We start from the raw sequence: 27,833 nt of genomic DNA, 5'->3' as shown, positions 1-27,833 counted from the left end.
TCAGCTCACATTGGACATCAGGCACGCTCCCCGCAAAATAGAGGCCTTCAGACATAACGCTTATACCCAAACCTGGCAAAGCCCTGGACATCCTCAACTTACTACCAATATCCCTTCCTTCATGTCTCGGAAAACTTCTTGACCACATCATCCGCACACGTATCACTCTCCATCTCGAAGCTCACACCTTCTTGCCTCCTAACATGGTTGGGTTCATACCAGGCCTATCCACTCAAGACGCCCTAATTCAAATTAACTATGATATCATACCGAGCCCCGGCCAAAGACAACGCCGCCATTCTAGCCCTATATCTGCACAAAGCCTTCGATCACGTACAACATGAGGCCCGCCTACGCACCATCAGCACAGTCAACCTTGGTTACAGAACGTACATCTATATTCAAAACTTCCTCACAAATCACACCGCCTCCCTACACCTAGGCACAATAAAGTCAGATTCGTTCACCATGCCCAAACTCAGAACTCCACAAGGAGCCGTTCTCTCTCCACTACTTTGCAACTTAGCCCTTGTTCCCCTTGTACACGCTCTCAACAAAATTCCCTCACTCAGAAACACCATGTATGCGGACGGCATCACACTCTGGGTCCCACGAAGTAGCGACGCACTCATAGAAAACGTACTCTTGGAAGGAGCTGCTACAGTCTCACAATGAGTGCTACAAGCTGGTTACACTTGCTGCACCAGCAAATCCCGGCTTCTCATACTCCCGCCCTCATGAGCCCCCACGTCTTCTAACCCCCCATACGCATCCAAGATTTCAGCGCACGTTAAAGATCCCCAGGTGGTCAAAATTAATCCGGAGCCCTCCACTACGGCGCGCCTCATCGCCTGCGTTGCGTCGGCGCGTTAAACCCTACAATCAGAACCAGTCTCCCAAACTACACTGCGCGTCTTGGGCCTGCACATACACGCCAAACACACCAACACACTCACCATTAACCTACTTCGCACACACACTGTACAGACACTGGGCCTCTTAAAATGCATATCCACACGCAGAAATGACCTCACGGAACTCGAACGCCTACGGCTTTTACAGAGTTTCCTTGTCAGTTGTTTTTGCTACCACCCCCCATACATCACATTCACCAACACAGAAACACAGTCCTTGGACTTACTGCTCCGTAGAGTGGGCAGGTCAGCCCTGCACCTACCTCCCCACACACCCTCCCAACGACTCAGCTCCCTAGGCTTATGCATAACACCATCTCAGAACTTATCGCAGCGCATAGAACCTCACAATACATGCGCCTCTCTCAACCACCTACAGGCCGAAACATCCTCCAGAATATAAACACGTACCCCCCTCTTACACTTGACGATGGCATACACATCCCGGGCCACCTGCGTTCGTTGATACACATCCCTGCCCTCCTTCGAAATATGAACCCCACCTTCCACCATAGCCGTCGCTTGGCCCGCGCTCGCGCCCACAGCTCAAAAAACCCTTCCAATCAGTTCACGCTGTATACCCGCCCAATTTTTTACCAATATCACGGGAGCGTCGACGGTTCGGTCGATCAGTGCCGTATGATGAACTGATACGGCAAACTTGGCGAGAATAGCCGCATGCGCACTAAGGAAAGGCCTCTGCTACCATCGTCTGCTAGGCTGTTCCAAAAGCAGACGGCCACCCCCTATTTTTGTTATTTACTTATCACACTGCCTGCCCTGCTCGAAATTTTTCTTCAAGACCAGGCACGTGGCGCCAACTGAAAACAGAGTAATCAGTGCTGCCGAACGAACCTTGCGCTGAACGAACCCTGCGCTCGGCAATGCTGATTACTGTATTTTCTATTGGCGCCACGTGCCTGGTCTTGAAGAAAAATTTTGAGCATGGATGGTAGTGTGATAAGCAAATAACAAAAATCTGGGCGGTTGTCTGCTCTTGGAACAGCCTAGCAGATGACGGCAGCAGCGGTTTTTGCTTAGTGCGCATGCGGCTATTCTCGCCCAGTTTGCCGTATCATTCCATCACGCGGCGCTGATCGACCAAACGGTCGACGCTCCCGTTATATTGGCAAAAAATTTGGCGGGTGTACATCGACGCGGCAGCGTATCCAAACCGTTCAGCTTTCGCCCTAGTCGTCACGGGTTCATCCACTACGCAACCAATGACATCCGCCACCATACACACCAAATCAACCACTTCGGAAGAGGCGGCCATTGCCCTCGCCCTCTCACATCGACCAACCCAGACGGTGATACAGAACTTCTCCAAAGGCAGTATTTCCAAACCCGCCTTCAAAATGCTTTCAAAAAATCCCCTCGACCAACACGTGTCACTAGTATGGACTCCGGCCCATACTGGTGAACGTGCTAATGAGGAGGCACATCAGCATGCTCGAGCTATGTACAGTTCTCCGGGCTCCCGCTTCTTTTACAACTTTGCACGGCGTCCCTGAGCTGACCCGATCAGCCCTTCCTGCTTCATCGAGACATTGCACAACACTACCACCCCCTTTGCAGAAACCTACCACCTCCTAGTACATCACTGACACCGCAGGCAGCGCACATAGGCGCCTGCTGCAGACACATACTTTCCCCCGTAGACAACTCGCACGCTCACACCCACATAAGCTCTCTTCCCCCCACTGCCTTTCATCCGGCTCATTGGACTCTCACTATCCCTCCCATGTGAATGTCCAAATTCCCCCTTTCCTCCCTCCCTAACCCTTCCCACTCGGAGCAGGCCGTGGGGAGCTCGAATATAGCCGCCCAGGGGGTGGCGACCACCCGGGCCCTGGTAGTCGCGGAGGACCTGTGGACTTCCTCCACCCCCCCCCCCCTCCCTGAGCCCATTCGTGTTAATAAAGTGGTTTTCTCCTCCACCGACAAATTTGTCAACGATGTGGCTCGCGCCTTATACCCTGCATTTGACAACCTTCCTGCTAGCCAGCCGCTCCCGTTTCGTCTACCGCGCCACGTCGGTTCCTCTCCTGATGACGCGGTGTGAGGAATACAATCGGCTTTCACCATGGCAGAGTTCCTGGCTGCAATATACCAGGAGAGGTTTGTTTATAAGAACCTTGAATATCCGGCCCTGAGCCGTCTCCTCGATTCCATCAATGAGGTGTGCCTCTCGAGCCAGTTACTAGAACTATGGTTCCGCGCCGATATCGTCCTTATACCGAAGCCAGGCAAATCACCCGAGCATCTCCCCAGTTCGCACCCAATCGCATTAACGTGCACATTGTAGCAACTATCCGAGGGATTACTGGCTATGCGACTTCAGGGGGGGGGATGAACACTTTCGTGGGGTACCACCCTGCGCAGATTGGGTGCAGACTTTGTCTGGGGACAGAGGATAAAATCGAGCACTTGTCGTCAATGGTGCTACTTGGCGGTCGATCTCACAAAGTGTAGACATTGCTTGCCATGGACATTCACAAAGCATGTGACAACGTCAGCCACAGAGCTATCCTCGAAGTTCTCCAAATCCTACTTGTCCCGGAAAGGTCCGCTCTTTCATCCGGACCTTCTTGACTGAAAAATCATTTTCAGTACGGATTGGCGGGGATAGTTATGGCCATTTTACGCGCGTCCGTGGAGTGCCCCAGGGATCGGCGATTTCACCCTTTTTCTTTAATGTAGTTATGCTGCCGCTTTTCGGGCATCTCGGCTCCATATCATACCTACACCTTCTGGCGTACGCGGATGATATTACAGTATGTACGGCCTACCCAGACCTGTCTCCGCAAGCCGCGAGCCTGAAACAAGCTTTAACTAACACCCCGAAATGGCGTGCATACGTTGGTCTTGCACTTTCAGTCGAAAAGACAGCCATTCTGTCAATGCGTGGGGCTGTCGTAGGCTGGAGATGTCGCGGATCCCGCTACAACTCTATCGGCCAGCCTGTGCTCACTGCCACCTCTCTTCACGTGCTGGGATTGGAGCTTTCATCGTCAGGGCCAGCTGCCTTGTGGTTTCGATATGCCCGCAAACAAGCAGGTATAATGCTACATCTTATTCGACGCATTTCACAAAAGTCGGGAGGCTCCTGCTTCAAAATGGCCTGACTCTTGGTGCGGTCAATACTTCAGCCTCGATTTCTCTATAAGGCTGAATTCCACCACATAACCCAAGCGGAGTGGGTACGTCTTGAAGCAATTAATAGAGCTGCAATGCAGACAATCACCTTCCCCCTCAAATAGCGTCTATACCCTATCTTAAGGCAGAAGCTGCGCTTACCACCCTGGATGCGCTTGTACATCACCAGCGCTCCGCCCGAACTTAATTGGGTTACTGAGGCCGCGTCGCTGACTATCTACATGGGCCGTTCACTACCCGCCTTACTAGCCCACCTTGTAACTAGGCCTCCCTGGCTGTACCATCAAGTGACCGAGAACCAGCCGCTCACACAGTCAGTCGACCGAAAACGCAGACACCCATTCCGCGGGCATACATCACTGGCGGTTGTAAACCAGCCCCAAGTTGTAGAAACATTAATGTGCAGCTTTCCCGCTCATGGCAGTCCTTTCAACAGTGATTACTCTAGTTCTTTAGTGAAATGCAAAATATTTTCGCGGAGCTAATATTTGGGGTGAAAACTCGCTTTGTGCACAGTTTCAAGTCTATCACGTTGTGCAACTAAGCTCCAGAACCGTGGAAACTATCCCATACAAATGCATGGGGAGTCAGACTTGACGTAGAATTACACAAAAAATGTTCAGAATCCTGGAAAATTATTTTAGAGTTTTCATCTCCACGTTGACTTATTGATTTATGCCAAATGTCACTTTACTGTAGTGGTTTTGCTAGGTTCCTGACAGGTCGGAATTTTGAGCAAGAAAGCTGGGGATTTGAGGACGCTGGGGCCCAAGACGGCGTTTTACTGCGGCGATCTCTCATTCAGAAGCGAACCAAACCAGCGTTTATGACTCCCTCCACACCTTACCTTCTGTGCTGGTGGAGCCTACAGCCTTCCGGAATGGACTGCAGGCGCTAATACTGGCCTTTTTTAAAGCAAAGCTTTTTAGCTCTACCAGCCAACGGTTGTTTCGTGGCGTGCGGGACAACAACTCCCAACGCGTCAGAGGCTGCGGCGGGGGAAGGTAGGGGGCGGAGGGTTTCACTCACGGAGCACACTAGAGGTGGCGCGTGGCGAATTTACCCAGCGTTTTCCGCGCGGAAGTGCCTGCTCACCGGCGGCGGCGTCGGTGGTACGGCTTTGTCGTCTTTTTTAGCGACGGTTGTTTTGGGCCTTTTTTGGTGCAGCTTCGCATCCATTGCGCAGTGCCTTCGCATGGCTTGATTAACTTGTTCGACAGCCCCTCCACGGTAACCCGCACCCGACGGAATTAAGTGGTCGTACGGCAAACATACGTTAAGGCTTAGTTTGCAGGGTGGGGAAACGAAATGTAGAAACCCCATACAGACATCTGGCTTCAAGAGAAACGCAACCTTTTGCGCACGGCTTGCCACGTATGGGATTCCGTTTTCTAAATTGGTGAATACCAATTCGGTTGTGTTTTAAGAGGTATTAGAAAAGGCGAAAGTAGCAACTGGTTCTAATAAATACCGATCATAAAAGTTCCCTCAGCTTTCTTGCAATTCTCAAACTTACTAAACTAACTAGTTTAAATCGGTGTAAATGGGAATCACTAAGCTCACATGCCGAATAGTTTCGGTGTCTGCGCTTGTGGTGCGCGGTGGTGTTGCCCCAAGCTAGCACATCAGGATGGCTAGGCTTCGCTGTCTCACCCTTCGAAAGACGCTCCTCTCCGTTTTCATCTTCCCGACTGACGGCCGGGCTTGAGTTGCGGCGTTCGCCGCTCCAGTCCGGCCGTGGCCGACGCTGCTGCTTCGTTCGGGACACCGCACCCGCGAATTCCAGGTAACGGCTGGCAGAATCTCTTGCTTCACTCTGTGTAGAGCCCCGTGTGTGAATTCAAGTAATGTCGCATGGGCAGTTGTTGTGGGTGTCGTTTAAAGCTTTTCTTTCAAACCACCTTCATAGAGTGAATTGGAGTCAATTTTTTTAAGCCCTGGAAGTTCTACTGTACAAATTTACACGGATTCCGTGGCCGACATGCAGTATTTGCGCTGCGTAGCCTCCAACTCGTCTGTATCAAGAAACATTAATAAACTACTGGACACCTATCCCTGCCCTTACCGACTGCCGTGGATCCGGTCATTTTACTGCGGATAGTTCCTGTCACCTTACGTCGGTTCCACGACACCTGCCCTTGCTGACAAGTGACCCACATGAACAATTTGTCCAACTAAAGGAGTGAGTGAGTGAGTGAGTGCAGAACTTTACTGTGCCCGAGACGGGAGTAAGGGAAGAAGTGAGATGGGAGTTCCCTTCAATGTTCCCCCTCTGAGGGCGGCCAGGTGCCCTTGCGCCCTGTCGGCGTCTTCGGTCATCTTGACGGCCCGGAGTTGAACGTCCGGGTCTGAACTGAGCAGCACGGTCTCCCACTGCTCTGAGCAAGTGATGTCTAGTGCTCGAGGTGTGATGTTGACTTTAAGGGGGCTGACCCATAAAATGGCTTCAAGGTTGGACCTTGGTGAACATAACTTACACTTATTTTCATATAGTCCGAGGTAACAATGACTGTACGTTACCGGGTTCGGAAAAGTGTAGGACTGAAGTAGACGCCACGCTACTACTGACTGCCACTTTCCCAAGGTGCGATGAGCTGCGGGATATCTGGCCCTCCCTAATCTGTAAGGATCAATTATCTCCCTATAGGTGACCCTGCGGTCCCTACCCGGCGTGCGGAACGATGCCTCGGGTGTTTCTGGAAAGTCTCGACAGCTCAGACCTCGAGCGGCCTCGTGAGCGCTTTCATTCCCCGGAAGTGCACAGTCACCGGTGCTCATATAATTCGGATCACTCGGAGTCTTAATTCTTTGAATCCTCTAAGAATTACTTGGGCCTCGGGTGAGATCCTTCCCTTTGAGAAGTTTGTGATCGCAGATTTGGAATCGCTTATTACGAGCATCTGCTTCGCGCCACACGCGCTCTCATCCCAGCGTGTGGAATAGACCTTTTCAGTGTGCTCGCTCGCTGGGCGAGGGTCCTGCTGCGTAGACTTATACTTGGGGTGGCCCTCTCCCCTTCGGTAACCAGGGCATGGCCACCGCGATACCATGCCCCGTTTACCAACAACTGCCACTTCTGTACGGCTCCTGCCGAAGACGCCGACAGCAATCACCTGTTATAGACGTGCCCTACCTTGAGTGCAGCGAGATCCCGACACCTTCGCGGCACAGGCCTGCATCCTGGGAGACCCCCCGATCTCCAGCAATGGCTCTAGTGGCCCCACCACCGCTGTCTTCTGGACTTTCTCGGGGAAACGGATGCCAACTTGTACCTTTAGGACTTTATGTCAAAGGCTATACTATTGCAATTAAAAAATGCCCCTAGAATCAGCGGCGAGAGCCACAGAAGTCGGCGCATTCTTTGCGAAGAGAAGTTGAAAAAACAATGAGTCATGCGCGCCATAGCCACCGCTGGCATGGGTCACCGATCCCGAGAGCACGCGCGCTCGACAAGCTCCTGCGTGTCGTAACGTGTTTGAGGAGGGTGGGCCTTACCGCAGTACACAAACACCACCGCAGTACACCAAACATTTATCACGCGCGCGCAGTGTAGTGGCGCGCTGAATCGTAACACCGAGTAGTCTCAAAGTAGTCCTTCCCGTGGGAGCTTCAACTGTTCAAGCCGAGAGGTGTGGTGTGCGTCCTCCATCTCCTCCCGAGTATTATGCATTCCCAGTTGAAGCAACTTGTTTGTTGACGTCTTTGATGGTAGTCCTAAAGCGATCTTGTAAGCTTGTAGAATTATGGTATGCAGTCTTGTTTTCTCCGCTGTTTTAAGGGCAAGATATGGCGTGCCAAAAGGGGCCCTTCTGATGAGAAGTGCTTGTATGACGCGCAGGGTAACGACTCTAGCAAGCCAAACCTTCTATTCGACACCTGTCGCATGAGATGCATCAGTTAGCTTAGAGTTTGGCTGAGAAGGGCTATTGCATGCAGTCTTGAACCATTTTTGCGAATCACAAGGCTTGAAAATACGGATATAGGGCGCGTTGGGAACTGATTTGCCCTGCATTCTGAGTTCGGGTGGAGGGATGCTTTTCTTCCTGTGTGTAGCTTTTCAGGAGGTAAACGTAAGCAGAGCTTATTTCTCTGTGGCGCAGTGTAGGCCTCGGACTCGAAGGTATTCGTGTGCTTTGTCGATGGCTCACAGATAAAGCTCGACTCCGCAGCCACATTCATACCAATGACTACCCCTTACCTCCAGGACCGCGTGTGGCCTTCACGTTCCGATCTGCGAGGCTCGTGCTAGCGCGGCGCTTACAAGGGACATTCTTTTCAAGTAGCGCTCTTACATACCCAAGAGAGGGCGTTATCCACCCACAGCCACCGCCAAGCAGGTGTTTGCCTCCTTGTGGGACTTTGCTTTCGCCACTGGCGTCCATCTGAGAAGGTAAACTTGTCCCGACTTATTTAACACCACCCTACCCAACCGCCTCCACTTAGGTAGAGTCGCCATCCTTATGTTAATAAAGATTCATTCATTCATTCATTCATTCATTCATTCATTCATTCATTCATTCATTCATTCATTCATTCATTCATTCAATCATTCATTTTTTATTTATTTTTTGTTGATTTATTTATTTATTTCATAAAATTACCTTTAATCTTATTTAGGCTGCAGCATCAATGGTTGTAGGTCGAGAAAGCAGATTTCTGTTCCAAGTGGACTAAAGCCACTGCGATCGTTATCCCACGTGTACGTATAACCCGCAACAAAAATCCATTTGGCACCTTGAAAAAGGATGCCTGCCCGCAGTCGAAAGTATTAGTTGAAATGTTATTAGTATCTGTGTTAATGAGTCAGTAAGTTCCGGTAGCTGGTGCTCCTTCTGGACGAGACAGAATGAGTTTATTTGGGTGACGATGTGGCCGATCCACTGCGCCTGGCTTGCTACGTTAGATGCGAAAGAGGTAATAAACATGAAAACAAAAAGAATGATCCGCACAAAATTTTCAGTCCCATAAACAAAGCCGCGTTGTAAAAATTTCACGGAACTCCCTCCAGTATTGCATAAACACCAAAAGAGCTTTGGTTGCATGTACAGCCTGAGTCTACCCGACCAAAGAACCAAAATAGTCCTCCACACAAATGCCGCTTCAAGCGGTTTACACAGATGAGTGTCTGTCTGGACACCAGGCACTTTGAGCATACACACATGACGTGCTCGATGCTTCTCATGTGTCGCATGTGGAACATGGGAGTGAAGACGCCTGCTGGATTTTGAGGAGTAAATTCCTTGTGAAGCCATTCAACCGCAGTAAATGTAAGACGGCTTCCCCAAACTTGCTAAGACCAGGTGGCACCCTGAAGGTGCCTTTGGGGTCGATTAGGTGCAGAGTTCTGCACTGCTGTCTTTGGAAGCTGTGGTAAAAAGTAAAAGCCATCTGGTGACTTCCAGAATATTTCACAAGAGTATCTTATAAATAAAACAGGCTGTAGACACACGGTGCATGTGTTAAGTGCAGCCAAAGTCTTCGGGTTAATACGTCGCTCATGCAGTGAAAGATAAAGATCGGGCACAAAAAAAACAGCTGAAATGGATGCAAGGAGTGCCGAATCGTAGGAGTTGAAGAAGAAAACCAATTCAGGTTTTAACTACGTATTTTAACTACGTACCTAGTGGTCGGATCGCTGAAATCTCGGTTCCTAGTTGGCCATTCATTTAAACCTCATAATGTTTGTCTCGCCCCAACAAAAGGTCTGTACCTGCGACCTACCGGCGTCCCCCTAATCTAAGCTCGAAGTTTGAGTGCACGGGAGGAAATAAACTTGAAGTGTGTACCTCTGACTGTACATTGTAAACGGACATCTCCACCATATAATCTGCGTACGCCGATGTTAAGCGCTTCTTCAAGACCTGTCGATGCTGTTGTCTTGATTGAAGAGCATTCGACGTGCGTGAACCGGTAAAACGGCGCCCCCCCCCCTCCCCCCTCCCCCCCCCCTCCCGCCCTCTTATTTTTTTCTTCCAATACAGTTAAGACAGTGCTTCCGAAGTTCATACCATGAACTCGTGTTCTGATAGCGCGTCCACTAGGAAATGAGCCGTTTTCCCGCCACTGCGTACCAGTGCTCTAGATTCGTTACCGAGATCGGGGCAACAAATCCAACCGCGGACAACCAATTCTCTCGATGGCGCGATGGCACCAAGTCGTTATGTCATGATACGGCTGTTAGTGAGCGTGATGTCTCCACGGTGAGTGCACACAGCTCGCAGCCTGTGATCGCAGTGTGTCCTAAAGAATGCGATTTCACGTGGTCTCGGTGTGCGTCCCATTAGAAGTAACGACCGCGTGTCTATTGTGTAAATCGCTCTTGACACAATACGCAACCCCGCGCCACTCGAGTGGAGTTGCCACACCGCTGCTTACATGGTTTCGTATGTAAAGAAAGTCGAACAGGTGGGGCTCAGGAGGTCAGCACTACTCTTCAGCCACACAGCTCGGGGCTCCGTCCGTGCGCACGCGTTCAGAAGGTTCCTTGCGCAACAGGGGCCCCTCGCCGGGTCGGCTCCACGCAACGGCACTCCTCCGAGCGTGTCGGCGAGTCCGACGGACAAGCCGCCGGGGCCGCCGCGCGTCCATCCGACCAATCAACCGGCCGGTCATCTTCGCTCATTAGGCTTCCCGTTCCTGTTCCGGAAGCGCCCGGAAGGCGGTGAGCGCGCGCGCCGCTGCCAGGAAGTGTCGCAAGAATGAGCCTCCGCCGGCGGCAGCTGGGCCCTTTGTCCCCGCGTTGACGACGGCGAACCCGCTCTCCTCTCGCCGGGCGGCCACCATGCAAATGGACGCTTGCGCGCGCCCTGGGTGCCCCTGCGTTGCTCTTCTAAGCTGTCGCTGCTGCGTCATGGACGCGTGCCGCTTTCGTCAGCGCCTGCGCGCGGGGGCCGCTGGCACCGCTACGTACGAAGCCGTGACTGCACTTCCCGGCTGTCACAATGCGCCGCGTCGTCCGAATCGGGCTGGTCAGCGCGGAATGCAAGTCATGCTCATCATCGCACTGCGCCACCATCGCCGCATTGTCGCCCGCAGTGGGCACACCCAAGCACGGATCGTTCTTCTCCCCTTCTCGTCGTTCCACGCCTGCACACACGCACAGACACGGCGGGGTGGAAGGGGCGCCTTGTCGCCGCCTGCGCGGGAACACAGGCTCGCCGTTAGGGCCCCAAGGATGATGCTCTGTTCCGCCGGGTGCCCTTCTCCGTATCAGGGCACTCCGTGGGGCAGCGAATGAGAGCGACCACTGTCGCTTTTCGTCGTCCTCCCGCACCATCCGCTCGCTCGCCCCGTTTTAGAAGCGCACAAGCCGCGATCTGCATACCGGCGCCACGATACCGTCGTTCGAAGAGGCGCCCCGTGTCGCTGCTATATCCGTCGATTTGCGCGCGCGCAGTGGCGCGTAACGCCGGGCAATGAAAGTTTCTATACGGAGGCAGTGTTCTTTCGCTCGCTCTCATTACATCGTCCGCATGCAGATACGCTTGTTTCGCTATGTCCCTATGGCTTGCTGAGTTTGTACACAACGGGCCGGCCTGTGCAGCGGCGCAAGGCGTCCATTTCCCCGAGACCGTATCGCTCGTATTCGTGTTTCTATGAAACAGGGGAGACATTCAACGGGAAGGGTCGCTATGTACGGCGGTCCTTTCGTGTGCGATGTGAGCACGGTAGTTGGCCTAGGGCACAAGGTGACGATAAGCCTGCTCAGCCGCAGCTTCTGTTTTCGTCCAGGGGTGCATCGTTCCTCACTTGTTTGTGCTTACAGCGCATTGTTACGCCACTGCTAGCATGGGTGGCCTGTCTCTCAGTGCGTGCGCCTCGTTGGCTGGGTACGAGCTGCCGGCGGAACCGTTTACCTGGTGCTTCTGCTGCTGCTTGAGACACCTGTCAAGTTCTGCTGGATGCGTAAAGTCACCTTCTGCGCTTTGCAACAGTCACTTTGTTTTGGGAAATCCTCATGGTCGGTTTTCACTGCGATTGACTTCCAAAAAACTCCACCGCCCTCAGTGTCACCATTGTACTGGTACACACTCCACATTTACCTCTTCCTGGACTGATTGGTCTGACGGTTTGTCTTTAATGTGTGACACACCTTGGTCTGCAATGTATGTACAAAAGGGAAACACTGATGGATCTTATGAGGTCTTTAGGAACATGTCACGCCTTGCTTGCCTGGAAAGTACAAAAGAGAAAAACTAACGTCTTTGTAGGTCTCTCTCCTGAACTGTACAGCTTACATGGTGTCCTTCGTAATGTGATATTCCCCACGCCCAGGAATATGCCAAATTGAGAGACAGGCGAATTCGATAACGTATGTTAACAGCAGCGCTGTTTAAGCCGAGCGTTATCCGTCCGTCGCACCGAAAAACCTCACGCAGCGATGACGTCAACTTGCGTTGCCTAGCAATCCCTGCCGCAGCTGTGAATAGCTTCGCGCTCGCTTCGCTAGCCTAGGCATGGCTCCGCCGAGCCTCACGCGCACCCGTCAAGCCATGGTGTAGCTGCGCAACACATGGTATAAAGGCTCGTGTACAGCGCTGTCTTACAAAGAGAGGCCGCCAGCTTTGCTGTTTCTCCAGCCTTGCATCACTAGTGCGAGCTGCGCCATTTTTTACCGTATTACTGCAGAACAGCGCAAAATAATACGAGGACTAACAGTTAAGAACATACAACACGAGCGAAGCGCAGTAAAATGCAGAGTTGTTACATAGAAATATGTTCACTTCAGACGTTAATCAAATTGTTTTTATGCCGTGGATTTTTAAAGTGGCACTTGTTCTCAGCGTTGACGGTATAAAAGAACGGCGTCGCATTACCGACTACGTTGTGTTTTGAGTGCAGAACACTTTAGGAACCCGGCTTGCCGTCGTAGCTCGTCCGCGGCCACGCTATCTAGCCACCGCAGTCGCGCGGTGTCATGGGCCCAAACCGAAATCCGTGGCGTCACGCACCAAAACCTACCCCCAAACAGACGCTTCGAAGATATACCCGATTGTCCTTGGATTCAGCCTTCCGACCAAACGTTAAGAGGATACTTGAACAAGATGTTTATATAAGCAGAACCGTTTGAAACTCCTGGAACCGCTGCTGCTTGTTATAAGCGTCCTCATGACTAAGCGCAAAGAAAACTGCGCGTACACTTGAGACAAAATATATGTAATTAACCGGGGATCCCCGCGTCCATTTAGTTAGAAATGCTTATTTGTTTGGTTTTTGCGATAGCAAGCGAGAAGAACAGAAAATGACGCGTTCAAAAGGACGCAGGAAGGATCCAGCAGGTGCGAGATGAAAGCAAGCACAAAAAGGACAGAACTCCCGCTCGTGCTGTTGCAGGCAGAACAAGAAACAAAACATAAAAAAGGGATGCGAGCTCTCACAGGAGAAGGTGCGCGAGCACTGCGAAGGCGGGAAAATTGAATTGCATTGTACAAGCCTCTGTTCAATTTAACGAGAGAGGAGTGCGACTGGGAGGGGAAGAGCGTGAGGGGAGGTAGCAAAGAGGGCGAACGGCGCTGGGTCCCCTATGGGGAATTACGCTCCGCACTTCCGACAGATTTGACGTTGAGAGGAACTGCTTTAGCTTTTTGTTTTGTTTTCTCGCACGGCCGAACATGTAGCAACCCCGCAAGGTTTGGATTCTGGAAGGAAGAATGCTGGGGCGCACCCAATTAATGCACATAGGAAAGGCTGCCTCTTCTGTTTCATGCAGCAATACACCGTGACTACAAGATCCGAAAAGAGCCTATTACGCGTTACGGAACGTGCATAGGCATGGTCTCTGGCAGTGGCGTAGAAATCAATGTGCAGCCCTCTAAGTGTACTTGAGGGTCATTCCATGCCAAACGTCCCAGCCGTAAAATCGACCATCTCGGATTTGCTCAGTAAAAATTGTGGGTCATCCTCGCATGGCCCACAATGCTCCTTGAAAGCGTTTAAAAAAAAATCGTTCTGTTTCTAGCGGCCCTTTTATCTCCAGGGTTTCAAGCAAACTTACGTCTGTGAAAAAAATCATGAAAAAGTAAATTCTCTTACAATGGCCACCATTTTTTTTGTGAACATCATGTCGAGGCCCTGGGCTGCTGTATGCCGAATTTTTAAAATATTTTTCCTTTTCTTTGCTGTAATTACGCCATTCAGAAAATACACGATGTCGAGCATTTTCAAACATTTTTAGCAAACGCAAGCACATTCTCTCAGCCAATGAAGCATGTGTACCTGTATCTCAGCATTGTGGAAAATTGGTAAAAACTATATTTACACTGAAAAAAGGTGAAGTGTTCGAGAAAACGTTTGTCAAACTTGAAAAAATCTCCTTTCTGGCCCATATTCACCTTGGAATTGCGCATTGTTGTGCTCGCAGTAAAAATATCAAATACAAGCCATTCACTAGTACAAATGATCACAGTTTATTTCGGAAAGTTTAATCAGAAAAGTTTTTGTTTTAGCACAGAAAAAAAAATTTCAATTTGTTCAGCGACACTACCTCACCCCGTTGTTCCACAGAGCGTCTTCTCTGCACGGCATGCACCTGCCTGCATGAAAGATCCGCGAGCCGGCGGGTTTGCGCTAAAAGAATACCTTTCGCCGCAATGGTAGTTCGTAGCGTCAGTACAGGAAAAAGGAATAATTCGCGTGTTAGTGGGAAAAGTACAACATGCAGCTAACGGTGGTGCGCCCATTGTATGAGCGCAGGTAACTCAACGGCTAGCTGCACATGGACGTGCATTTAAAGAAGCAGGGTATGTTATACGCGGTATCTTTTAAGTATGCCGAAAATTACGAAATAAACAGCGGTTGAGTCATCGAGTTAAGCGGATTTATTTGTATGCGTTAGCGGGAATTGCATAACCCGATGCTTTAAATGCACATCTGATGTGCAGCCGCTGAGTTACCCGTACTCATGGAATGGGCGCACCACCGCTAGCTCCACGTTGTACTTTTCCCACTAACACGCGAATTATTCCTTTTTCCTGTACTGACGCTACGAATTACCATTGCGGCGAAAGGTGTTCTTGTAGCGCAAACCCGCTGGCTCGCGGCTCTTTCATGCAGGCAGGTGCATGCCGTGCAGAGGAGACGCTCTGTGGAACAACGGGGTGAGGTAATGTCGCTTTACAAATTGAAAATTTTTTTTCTCTGCTAAAACAAAACCTGTTCTGATTAACCTTTCTGAAATAAACTGCGATCATTGGTACTAGTGAATGGATCGCATTTGATATTTTTACTACGGGCACAACAATGCGCAATTTCAAGGTGAATATGGGCCATAAGGGAGATTTTCCCAAGTTTGACAAACCTTTTCTCGCACATTTAATCTTTTTTCATTGTAAATATAGTTTTTATCAATTTTCCACAATGCTGAGATACACGTACAAATGCTTCATTGGCTGAGAGAACGTGCTTGTGTTTGCTAAAAATGTTTGAAAATGCTCGACATCGTGTATTTTCCGAATGGCGTAATTACAGCAAAGAAAAGGAAAAATATTTTAAAAATTCGGCATACAGCAGCCCAGGGCCTCGACATGATGTTCACAAAAAAATGGTGGCCATTGTAAGAGAATTTACTTTTCCATGAATTTTTTCACAGACGTAAGTTTGCTTGACTCCCTGGAGGTAAAAGGGCCGCTAGAAAAAGAACAAAATTTTTTTGGACAAAAACACTTTCAGGGAGCATTGTGGGCCATGCGAGGATGACCCACAATTTTTACTGGGCAAATCCGTGATGGTCGATTTTACGGCTGGGACGTTTGGCATGGAATGACCCTTGAGTGACCAAAAAGCGGTAGTCTTCAATAAAAGCCGTTTGTATCGTGCATCCACGTGTAGCGGCATATTTTTAAGCACCAAAGGGAAAATACGTGTAAAAGACGATTATTTCACAGCCTCTCATCACGGTCAATAGCAAAAATGGTGGTTGCGTATTTTCTTGCCTTCTCGCAAAAGACATTTTCACATCGCTGCTCGGACAACTGAGCGCGCGGAACAGCTACCATCGGTCATTATCCCGTGTACTTTAGATCTAGAGTTCCCATAAACGCAAGCATCATGCTTAGAGGAAGAGGATTAAAGAAAGTCGCAAGCATTTTAGAATCATCATGTCGAAGTTCAAGTAGGGTGCAACCAGTTTTTAAACGCCTCCTGTAGCACCCTTTCCAACTTCTTTTCAAAATATGAAATACTTTTAGAACGCAGTCAATAAGAGCGTCTTGTCTTTTCATTAGGTTTCTGGGTCTTTCCTGAAGAGGCGCGCATGCCTGTAGCCGTGAGCCCCCGTTCAATGGCGTCCAGTCCACTCTGCACCACCACAGTGGCCGTCTTGACGTCGGTTGAGCCATTAGTCCAGATCGTGATACCGTCCGCGTATACTGCCAGAAGATACAATGGTCGTGGGCGCCGCCGTCGATGCGACCACCCACCGCGTTACCATTGCTTGTGCCGATGGGCAAGCGCGGGTAAGGCGGACCTTTCGGTTTGACACCACGCCCAGAACAGTGCGATGCGAGCTGGAGGCGGTACTGCTGGCGGCGAACCACACCGGAGAGCGCTACCAGGCGGAGGAGCACCGGGGCCAAAAGGTTACCATATATACTGACAGTAGAGAGGCGGTGGCAAGACTCGGTGGCACCCCAGTCATCGGATCCGCAAGCCACCTCATCAAGACGATTGCGAAGAGACTTCGCACAACGGAATACATTACCGTGCGGGTGGACTGGGTGCCGGGACACGCGGGTGGCGTTGGGAACGAGGCTGCCCACGCGTGGGCGAACGAAGAAGCAAGTATCCGCGCCGGCCCATCACACCCTGTTCCCCTAGCACAGCACGACCCAGACCCTGCGGACGACAGAACCTCTGCGAAGCAAGAGAGTACGGCGAAGCTCCGTGCCGCTACACCCCATGACCCACGACCACTGCCGGGAGGACTTACCAGGGGGATCAAGTCGTGGTACACAAAATAAGAGCCGGGCTGCTCTTACGGAGGACGTGCTCCCAAAGTGGCGGGCATACGTTCCCCGATACTCAACACACTTGAGAGAACCCCCCGAGAACTCCAGCGAGACGACCATGGTGACCTGCTCCTCGTGTCACGCGCCAACGAGGCCCACAATGCAGCACATGCTGTGGGAGTGCTTGGGGCTCGCGGCGGAGAGAAGAGCCCATCTTCCGCCTAACATCAAGACATTCCAGGAGTGGGCAGCACCTCCTCTGGGGCGGACTCACCCAAAAGAGAGTGTTATTGCCCTGTGGAGTTTCGAAAATACCACGGGGATACACAAGAGGACGTAGACGCTCTCATTTCCTTTATCGCCTTCCCCATCCCTGACTAGACCTTGAGTCCCCCATTCCGAATAAAGAATTATAATAATAATAATTAGGTTGCTACAAAGGGCACAAACGAAGCATTACTGAGGTGCAACGCGTGGTGCCTCATGCTATATTAAAGGGCCCCCAGTTGTGTTGTATCCGATGCTTCGCGCTGTTCAACGCCAGTCTGTAAAAAGATATATCGATTTCTGACGTCCAAGTGCATCGTAGCGCACAGACATTTTCCTGACGTTACTAGGACGTTACATTTATGCGTACGTAAAGGCCTGTCAGTATACGTTTACATGCACAAACATTGGATATGGTGCCGATATCACGCAACTGTTGAGGCAAGCACTAATACTGCGAAAAACTATGTGGACCTGCTATTTCAGGTAGCATTAGTGACACTAAAAAAATGCAGCAATGGTTACATTATTTGGTCGGAGCTAGATTTGGATAACGGATGGCATTCGCTGTCTTGTAATGATAACTCGGACAAAAATGCAGAATTCATTAAAATAACTCCGGTGAGAAAAATCCGGATACTCTAGACGGGTGTTGCCGGTGAGTCTCTCAAGCTCAGAGCCCACCATTGCTATTTTACGTGAACCAAGCAATCTGTATTTTTTTCTAGATAAAACTTTTTTTACACAAAAATGGCTGCCAAGTTCTGCAGTGCCTATTTGCCCGCTAATTGCTTACTTAAAAGCGAACACTGCGTGTGCATACACCTGAAGAGATACTGTTGTTTTAAATGCAGAGCATTTCTTAGCCTCGCCTCTTCCTGCGTCGGACGGCGTCCACAGCTCCGCGTCCGCAGCAGGTGCGCCTCTCCTCCTTCCCTCCTCTCTCTCAACAGCAGCTGGCGCGCGCATGCGTCGTAGTCAGCCCGTTCGCTCCGTCGCGGTCTCGGTGTAACAGGTGCGTGATAGCAGCGCGGTAGGGCGTGGAAGGGCGCGCGCTGCTTGCGCATGCGGGCTGTCCCCCCCGTACTGCTCTCCCTCTACTGCGCGCGCTGCAAATATAAAGCGGCTAGCGGTCGCTCGTGCTTTAGTCGCTTCAGTCACTGCGTTGCCCCTTCCTTCCTTGGTTGACGCTCGCTCCACCCTAACGCGACTTTACTCTCCTCTCTCTACCCCAAACCAACACCAACGCAACTACGACACAACTACCCACCCTAACGCGACTTTACGCGGCGTTAACGACCCCCAATGCTCTGCATTTACTCGTGTTCCCCTCGCGGGAAGGCGCGGGATTTTTTTTTGGAGCGGGAGCTGGGAAGAAATTTCTGCTTTTACTTTCTATTTTCCCCATGACCTGCACTTCGGTGAAGATGATCTCATCCCCCGAGGCCGCTATACGCACTACATCACTAATGGCCAGAAGTGATGAATATGAATGTATACGGTCGATTCAACGTCGTGATGAAGCAACGCAGTTCAAGCGTGCCATTCAGTGCAATGGAGCTACTATATGCCTGCACAATAAGATACGATGGAGTGGGTGGCACGGGATACATTTTTACACAGACATACACCGGCTAACCGCCGCGGTGGCTCAGTGGGTTCGATGCCGGCCGCGATGGCTGCTTTACTGGTGCAGGCGAACAGCGAAAACTCCCATGTGCTGAGATTTAGGCGCACGTGAAAGATCCAAGGTGCCCTCCATACGGTGCGCCTCATAGCGCAGGTGTAGCTTCAGCGCGTTGAACACCACAATCATTATCCTCACCCTCCTCAACCCCCCCCCCCTGCTCCGCATGGCTTGGGGGGGCGCTGCGAGCAGCCGCACCTGTCGGGCGCACATGCGTTTCACTCTGCAAGAAATCCCTGCTAAATCCCGGAGGAACACCTTGGAAGCCCACCAGACAATCGCGACCAAGTCCGGAACAACTTCCGGCGACTTTCTACAAAGTTTGGTGAATATTGGTCCGTTTCCCGGGATTTTAAGGGCGAATTTCGGCCTCCAACGTGGGAGGCCGAGCTAAGCCTAACCAAGCACGCCGACCCGCCCGGTGCCACCCGGCGCCGACTAGGCCCAGCGATGAAGTACTACAGCAGTGAAGACGGCTGGAACCACCCAGTACGACAAACCCAATCAGGTGAACCGCGCAAACTCATTCTCTGAGCTCCAGGTAGTCTCCAACTTAGCCAGATTACTCCACTCGCCTTGCATAGAACGTTAGTCCTCGCAAGCAACCTCACCGCAGAGGAGGCGGCAGGCATGACTGTGGAACCCTTCAAGAATATCGTCGTGATGACCAGCAATAACATATCAACGTTTAACAAGCTTCTGATGATCACGCAAATCACCCACGACCAGACAACCCACAGCGTCAGTGTATACGCGCCGGCCGCTCGAGAAACGTGCAAAGGAGTCATCCATCAAGTCGAGCGCAACACCGATCCTGCCACTCTGATGCAACTACTTACTGCCTCACCCGGATTCAACATTGTCGCGGCAAGAATGATGGGAGGCTCCACGACGGCAATTATAACTTTTGAGGGTACATACATACCACTCTTAGTGAGCCTGGGTGGTGCCATCCACAGATGCAAGCCGCACCGTCCCAAGGCACAAATATGCTTCAAATGCCTCGGCCTTGGACACAGAGCTGATGTGTGCACCCGCGCAACGACTGCTCGCTGCCAAGTGTACCAACAACACATAGGTACAGCGCCCCCGCCGCTCCCAACGTACAGCTCGCAGACGTTTCTATGGAAACGAGCAACCAGGAGAACGACAGCAGCGAACCCGAAAACAAACGCAGCAAAACCCATGAAACAACCACTAGTGTCCCGTTAGAAGAGCTAAACTGCACCCTACAATCCTTTATGACGTAGATTCGTTACGAGATGCAATGCGTGAACCAACGAGCAACAGAAATTACCCACACGATAGAAGCCAGAGTAACCGAAAAATTTTCCACCAAATGCCACCCGCTCCAAGAACAAATACAAGCCGTGCGACGCCAACTCGACATGATTATGCAGAAACTTTATGGACAGTAAGAATAATCTACTAATTTTACAATGGAACTGTCGAGGTTTCAAGCAGAAGCAAGGAGAACTCTACTCATGGCTCACAAGAAACAAGCTCCAACCAGACATTATTGCGCTGCAAGTGCCAGGCAACAACCCAAAGCTTTTGGGATACACTACGCATCAGGCATCCCCCAAGATAGCAACATTAACTCGCAAAGATCTCTTAGCCTCTCAAGAAGACGCCAATGATATCGGCCTAACCATCAAGATAGGACCAAATCACAACCAACTACACATTACTAACCTCTACAGCTCCCCAAAGGATGACCTAACCGATATAAAAACAATAATGCACCTTCCAAACAACAAGAGCAAGCACGTACTACTGGGGGACTTCAACGCACCTCATACAGCATGGGGTTACACTCGAAATACAAAGAAGGGTCAGCGCCTCTTAAGGGAAATTCAATATCATCAATACATTCTACATAATGAACTGCAGCAGCCTACACGCATTGGCAACTCAGTAGAAAAAGACACAACGCCAGACCTAACCCTATCATCAAACGGTGTAGACGTGCAATGGTGCAATACGCAAGAATATCTACGGAGCGACCATGCCATCATCAGCGTAAAAATAAATATCATTCCTAAACGGGTAAAGTGGAAGACAACGCGCATTACAGAATGGGACAAGGTTCGCGAAGAGCGCATTAATCAACCACATCATAACATTCAAGACTTGACCGAGCAGCTGCTAAAGGTTGTGCACCGACATACCAAGAACATCATGCAGTATGAAAACGAAGGACCGGTAGACAAACACATCGTCCACTGCTGGGAAGCACGCAATAGCCTAATCAAACGATGGAAGCAATGCAAGACAAACAGAAACCTCAGAAAGCGAATAGCAGAGCTCAACCGACATATCCGGGAGTACACTACAAGAGCATACCAAGAACAATGGCACCAAACCTGCGATAAGCTCCAAGGCACAATGGGAATGAGAAAAACGTGGAACCTACTAAGAGCCCTCATTAACCCAACTACTACTAAAACTATGACAACACAGAAAATTTACCGACTAACACAAGAATTTGAAGATCCCGAACACCTACTACAAACTATAAAGGAAACTTACGTAGCCCCTCGGGTTCAACCTGAGCTTCAAGCATATGTCGGTCCAGCGAATCCCCTCCTCGACGACGAGTTCACCCTGGCAGAATTAAACTCAGCAATCAGTAAATGCACTGGCAACAAGGCACCGGGACCGGACAAGATGACCACACCGTATCTCAGGAATTTAGGGGAAGAAGATCGCCAACTCCTCCTACAAAACATGAACGATGTGTGGACAGGCAGGCAGCCTCTCAAAGGCAAGCAAAGAAGGCAAGATGGTATTCATCCCTAAGCCAGGAAAGAAAATAGCCGTCAGAAAACTTGCGACCAATAACGCTCACATCAAACGTAGGCAAACTTATGGAACGAATGGTACTCCAGCGACTCCAAAACCACCTTGAAGAGATTAACGTATTCCCTTTAATATGATAGGTTTCAGGCAACATTTATCGACCCAGGATGCACTCCTTTCCCTCTATGAGGAAGTAACGGCAGAACCGAGTTCGGCACAACTCAAAGCCATCCTGGCGGTGGATATCAAGAAGACGTTCGACTACATTGACCACGACGCCATACTCGAAGAACTAGCGGCAACAAAATGCGGACCGAATATGTATAACTACGTAAAGGCATTCCTTCAAGAAAGAATTCTTACGATAGCAATAGGGGATCACGAAACAGGACCAATACCTCATCCACAGAGGGGAATTCCTCAAGGAGCGGTGCTATCCCCAACTCTCTTCACATTAGCGACACTCAAGATCCATAGGGCACTATCGCAAGTGGAAGACATTAAACACCTCATATATGCAGATGACGTTACTATATGGAACACAACTGGATCACCTGGACACATCCAGACGCAACTACAGGAAGCACTCAATCGAGCACAACAATCAGCAACAACAATAGGACTATCATGCTCCCCAGAAAAAAAACAGAACTGCTAACAGTAGCCAACAGACGGTGGAAACATCCTCCCATTAACTTAACCCTGCACTGCAACAATATTCCAACTCCATCCACTGTCAAAGTACTGGGACACTACTTCCAAAACGATGGAGGGGGACAAGCCACAACCAACCAGATACTAAAGCAAGGGGAGCAGGTTCTTCAACTTATGAAGCGGATCTCCAACAAGAAAAGGGCACTTAAGGAGGATGACCTGCTGAGACTGCATGAGGCCCTCGTCATATTGCGAATAAGATACGCAGCCCCATACACCAATTCTACCAGGACACAGCTTAAAAAAAATAGACACCCTAATCCGCAAAGCCGTCAAGATATCGAGAGGTCTCCCTATCAGTGCGAGCAACACAGTCCTTGACAAAGTGGGGACAACAGTAACCGTGGACGAAATAGTCGCTGTTCACAAAGCAACCAATTAACAAGACTGAACCAAACCACAGCCGGTCGACAACTCCAGGAGTCTCTAGGATACATGGTCAGCCAAGCGCCCCCCCCCCCCTATTGCCAAAATACACCCACGAGACTGGAAAAACATCAAGGTGGCCCCCATACCGAATATTATGAATCCAATTCGGCACACAGAAAGAAGATCCATATGAGCAAATTACTTTAATAAGAAACCGAAGAGGGAGCTGGACCAAATGCACGCCTACACAGACGCAGCAGGAGCCAACAACACATGGGCAGTAGCCTATTGGAACATACTCAACCGATCTTACACTGAGAGCAACATGCACTTCCAGAAGGCAGAAGAAGCAGAGATCTACGCAATGGGAAAAGCGATATCTCACCTGTCAACCAACCCGTCCCCTAAATATGTACACAGATAGCAAGAAAGCCTGCCGAATTATAGCATCAGGACACACCCCCCAAATCGCGGCACATCTATTTCGATATATCCAGGGCACTGTGAAGATATATTGGATTCCGGGTCACGCTGGCGTACTGGGTAATTAGAAAGCAAATGAACTCGCCCGAGAAGCGCACTACCGGGCTCCCAGGAACGGTGGCGAAACTCCCAGTGATACCGAATCAAGCCCACGACAGCTTCATCTGAAAGACTACAGGAGAGTCAGGCAGCAGTTACCGCAGCCGCACCGACACCTAGAAAGACACCAACAGACTACATTCAGACAAGGACAAGCCGGCACACTACACACACCTGCTAGACTACACCTCATGCAAAGTAGAAAGACAGATACACCCCCCGTATGCCGCACCTGTAATGTGATCGCCAACCAACAACACATATTATGGGAGTGCCCCATTTATGCACAGATTAGCCGACACTACACTATGGAGTGGCTGGCCACCCAGGAGACCAAGGACGAGCAACGTGGCCTGGTGGACTTCATCGAGAAGGCCATCAGTGGGAGCCTGACGGAGGCACCCAGACTCCATGAAGCTCTCCGACAGAGACATTTCCCCTCTTTTATTTAAAAATAAAATTCTCTCTCTCTCTCTCTCTCTCTCTCTCTCTCTCTCTCTCTCTCTCTCTCTCTCTCTCTCTCTCTCTCTCTCTCTCTCTCTCTCTCTCTCTCTCTCTCTCTCTCTCTCTCTCCGCGTGGCTTGCTTGTTCCTAATTTCGCGTGTTTCTGCTGTTCCCTCCGAACTAGAAAAACGGCCTTATGTTTTTACCAAACGACCTTTATCACAGCCACATAGCCCTTAAAGGCCACCGCGGCTAGCGGTGCAGCATAAAATACTTCTAACTGCTACGATTCACACGCTTGCGAACAAATGTTGCTATTTCCATTACTTTTACCTGAATTCGAAGGCGGCTATACGGTTACGACACTTGGGCCAGGTACATCGCTATTAACGAAAGTGTGTGTGTTAAACATTTTCGGTGGCAAATTTTTAGTTGAAATCTCGTGGACAGTTTTTTTTTCTTCCAAAAGCAATTAAGGAATGTACACCCGGCGTCAAAATAAGCCGGGGAACGTGAGCGCGTGGTAAAATGCATCGCCGCGACATCTGACGTTGCACTTCTGGTGTCGAGACATCGATGTGCGCGTGCGCGTCCAACCACGTCACTAGCCTGTCTTTTCCTTCGCTTCAGATGGCAGCGCTGATCACATTCAGAGCTTGGTACCAGAGGTCACTTTCTTTGCTCAACACGTCTTGCTCGTACACGCTTCAGCGGCCGAGGGCGAGGGTGAAGATGCGTTGCTCGCTCTGTCCTGCTGTGACAGATAACTAACATTGCCCGTCTCGCGGTGACAAAATTATGTCTTACATGTGCTCTCCCACCTCGGTATTTCTAACAGCGGCGCTTTTCTTTCGCTGGGCTTGACTATAGCCTGTCCTTGTATCGTTTTACCAGAGCCCTTCAAGGACTCTGGTTTTACGCTCCCTCCGGAGTTCCCATCAATGCGTCTGGGTTTACAGGAAAAACCGACTTTCTGAAGATCGGCGGAAGCTTGGTCTTTGTAAGCTGGCCTTCCCACACTGCCTGTTGCGCAGCGAAGCACGGAAATCTACGGAGGGAGAATTATTAAAGAAAACGGTTCTAACTCATGTGTCATTAAATGTATCCAAAAACCAATTCTATGACAATTTCCTGATAAGATGACTATACCGCTATGCCGAGTTTCGTTCAATTGTCGTAATTAGGTAGTGAAGTTGTAAACGTTGGAGAATAAGTTTGTGTTCATGATAACGCAATCTACGGAAAGAGATTGCCATGTATTGGGAAAAACGGATGTAACTGCGGCTCCGCGCTGGTTCAGTAGATAATAATCCCAATCGGTGGAACGAGTTTTAATATTTTTTCGTAAAACATGCAATTGGTTGTTAACTAAGAATGAACACACCAACACAGAATACTAACTGAAGCGAAAAATAATGTATTTTATGAAGGGGTGATGGGACTTCACCTTGCACACGTTCTGAAATAACTAAACAAGGGGGGAAAACGGGAGAAGAGATAGGCGTGGTAGTGGGTTTTACAACCCGCCGCGGTGGCTCAGTGGCTAAGGCGTTGCGCTGCTGAGCACGAGGTCGCGGGTTCGATTCCCGGCCGCGGCGGCCGCTTTTCTGATGGAGGCGAAAAGCAAAAACGCCCGTGTGTACGAGATTTCGGCGCACGTTAAAGATCCCCAGGTGGTCAAAATTAATCCGGAGCCCTCCACTACGGCGCGCCTCATCGCCTGCGTTGCGTCGGCGCGTTAAACCCTACAATCAATCAATCAAGTGGGTTTTACAAAAAATTAACCAAATGAAAGCCGGCATTCTACACCAGCTAAAATTCAAAGCACCGCTGGAGGCCAGCAATGAAAAATCATCTGTGGAGTATGCTGCTGTGCTCCGTTCCATTACCCAACTTCAAAAGTGGCCGCCTGCGGAAATGATCTCGCTCATCCTTCTTGGCATTGACTCGTAAAGCGAAACCACAAACTCGTGGTTTGCGCGAAGGCTATCCCATTGCCATGATTGGAAGCACAACAAATATTACGCCCATCTTCCCGCAAGGAAACCCTGATGTGATGCGACGCATCGGGGGGTTCAATTGGTCGTAACGTTGCTTTGAGCGTTTGCGCTGACGCTGGTATTGGATTGTGTCAGCCCACTCGCTGAAGGGACCATCGCTTCCATCACGTCTTCATCGGAAGAATCAAGTCAAGCACGGAGTCGTCAAGCAAAGTCACGCGGCGTCGAACGAGAGCGAGCGCTGACTGAACCGCCGCAGCGCGCTACCCGCTTTATATTCACAGCGGCTGTAGGAGAGGAGACAGCGGAGGAGAGTCGCGCATGCGCGCACTTGCGCACCGGAGCAGACGCGAGCGGAGCGAAGCGCGCGCGCAGCTGTTGTAGTTTTGCTAATGCGACGGAGTGAGAGTGTTGCACACAGCTGTCGGAGAGAAGAACGGGGGAGAGTTGCACATGCGCAGGTGGTGTGCGTCGCGCATGCGCGCACTTGCGCGCGCCGGAGCAGTTGTTAACGCAGCGTTACGCAGCGAAGCGCGCCCAAACAAGCGCACCAGCTGTGGTATGCTAATGAGCCGGAGTGAGAGTGTTGCCCACAGCTGTGGGAGAGAAGAACGGAGGAGGGATGTGGACGGACGCCGCGACAACGACGCAGGAGGGACATGCCTCAGAGCAAGAGATGCGTCGCATCTAAAACACACGGACGAAGAACAGAGTAGACGAGACAGGCGCTAGACAAGATACCGCCTGTCTCGTCTACTCTGTTCTTCGTCCGTGTGTTCTTGTTGCGCTTCAAATCATGGAATCTATTCACCAACTAGCCCAGCAAGAAGTTTTTCTCGGCTATCCCATTTTTCCCGAATGGCGGTCCAGAGCACGTCCGCTGCCCCCTGACAAGTGGCGTCTGGACAGGTGCGACTTCATGAGCCCCCACACATTCACGATGGGATTCGCATCCGCACCGTTCGGAGGCCACTGTAGAGTGCGTACGCCCAGATCCTCTAGCAGGTTGGTCACCCGACGTGCAATGTGCACGGGGCTTTTGTCCTGGTGAAAGATAAAGCCCCCGTCGGGGAAAGGTCCATCGAGCACGTAGGGGATCATAGTGTCTTGCAGTAGCGCACTTTAGCAGGACGCCGTGAAGCTCCCCTCAATGCGGACAAGACGCCCTAGCCCCTCCCGGCTCATGGCTCCCCACACAGAGACTGCGCAGCGGCCGCTTGAAAGGACACTGTGTATATAGTCCGGGTTATGCCTGCAAATTTAGAAGAGGCCAGATTTACAGCTGAAAACATTAAAAAAACAAATGTAGCGAGCCATGAATAAACAGACTGCCTTTTGAAAAGCATGCATTAGATATGATGCTAACAAGAAATTATTTATTCCAAATTACCTTGCGCCATGAGTACTTAGATATAAACTGGCATTACCAAAACGCCTTCACGGAGAGGATTTATAAAACTTCTTTGGAACGGTAAAGCCACGAGAGCTTTCGCCATTTCCAAACAAGCAAACGATGCGGACATGAGAAAGTGAGAGCAGCCGTTCGAATTGAAGGGCCTCCATACCCGCCGCTGCTGATCCCAGCGAGTACAAAAGGTGGATTCGTCAGAAAAAAACGACAGTGCCCCATTCTTCTTGGCTCCAATTCTGGTGCTCCTGTGCTAATTGCAGCCGCTGCTGGTATTGTCGCCCAGTCAGGAAAGGCTTTTGTGCAGCCACACAGGTCGAAAGCTCGGCTTCCTTCAAACGCTGGCGTATTGTCGACATGGGCACTTCCAAAGACCACTCGTCACGGATTTCACTCGCATTGAGAAAGGGGTCTGCGACAACTGCCACAACAATGAGTTCGTCCTCGATATGTTGTGTGACCCTCGGTCGGCCAGGCCTCTGGGATCCGCAATCCTTCCTTCGTCGCGAAAGGCACGAATGATTCGGCTCACCGCGATCTTCG

This window comes from Haemaphysalis longicornis, unplaced genomic scaffold (assembly GCF_048455015.1).
Source record: "Haemaphysalis longicornis isolate Haplotype H1 unplaced genomic scaffold, Haemaphysalis longicornis Haplotype H1 scaffold_1, whole genome shotgun sequence".
Lineage (NCBI taxonomy): Eukaryota > Metazoa > Arthropoda > Arachnida > Ixodida > Ixodidae > Haemaphysalis > Haemaphysalis longicornis.
The sequence above is the reverse complement of the archived record's forward strand: the minus strand, read 5'-3'. Positions refer to the sequence as shown.